Source organism: Macaca fascicularis, chromosome 4 (assembly GCF_037993035.2).
Source record: "Macaca fascicularis isolate 582-1 chromosome 4, T2T-MFA8v1.1".
Lineage (NCBI taxonomy): Eukaryota > Metazoa > Chordata > Mammalia > Primates > Cercopithecidae > Macaca > Macaca fascicularis.
Genome location: NC_088378.1, coordinates 54409231 through 54410638, shown reverse-complemented (window position 1 = coordinate 54410638; position 1408 = coordinate 54409231).

Genomic DNA, 1408 nt, shown 5'->3' with positions numbered 1-1408 from the left:
GAAAAACCACAGATGTGCCTCTAAGGAAGTATGGCCAACCAGTACATGGCTTTTATATCTGCCCAATTAGCCCTTCCAAACCCATGTACAGTTTGGGGGAAAAAATGGAAATCCTCCAATTTTTGGACAAAGTGCAGCATTTTGTTCCATATGTATGTAATACAATAGATTTATTATTATTATTATTATTTGTCCTTCTCTGGCCCTCCTGAATTTCCACTGACTTTAGAGGTAGAACTGGGGTGGTGTTTAAAATTAGAAAAGGTCACTGCTAAAGGCAGGGTAAAGTTGTGGATCAATGATTCAAAGACAGGATAATGGTTTAGATGAATGTTTTTCAAACTTGAGTGTTCAAGGTTTGTTAAAACAGAGGGGTTCTGATTCAGATCTAGGGTGAGGCAAATAATTTGCATTTCTAAAAAGTTCCCAGGAGATGTTGCTGCTAAGGGTCTAGGAGCACAGTGGTTTGGATCAGAATTCGCTTCTCGAATTTAAAAGTTCATATGTGTCTAGTAATATATACCACATTTTTTTGTATCCATTTATCCTTCCATAGATATTTAGATTGCGTTCACACTTTGACTATTGTCAGTTGTGCTGTATTGAACATTTGGGTTCTAATATCTCTTCAAGATTCTGATTTTCATTCTTTTGGAGAAACACCTGGAAGTGGGATTGCTGGATCATATGGTGGTTCCATTTTTAATTTTTTGAGAAATCTCCATAATGTTTTCTATAGTGGCTGCACCAGTTTGCATTCTCATCACCAGTATACAAGAATTCAATTTTCTCTACATCTCTACCAACACTTGTTGTCTTTTTAAAAATGTAATAGCCATCCTCATACAATGGAATATTATTCCACCTTAAATATAAGGAATTCCCATAATATGCAACAACAGGATGAACCTCAAAGACGTTATGCCGAGTGAAATAAGCCAGTCACAATAGGACGAATTCTGCATGATTCCAATTACGTAAGGTATCTAAAACAGCCAAACTCAGAAAATTAGGAAGGAGAATGGTGGTTTTCAGGGTGTGGAGTCAGGGAGAAAAGGGAAATTGCCAATGAATGGATGTAAGTTTCAGTTATGCCAGATGAATAAGTTCTAGAGATCTGCTGCACCACATTGTGCCTACAGTTAACAATAGTCTTGCACATATAAACATTTAAGAAAGTAAATTTTATGTTGTGTTCTTACTACAATTATTAAAGCTCATATAAATGATGTAGGATCTTATAAAAGTTTAGATTCTGATTCAGCATATCTGGGATGGAACCTGAAATTCAAATTTTCTAATAAGTTTCTAGGTGATGTCAACGCTGTTGGTAGACCACACTTTGGTTAGCAAGGTGTGATGGTTAATACTGAGTGTCAACTTGATTGGATTGAAGGATGCAAGGTAT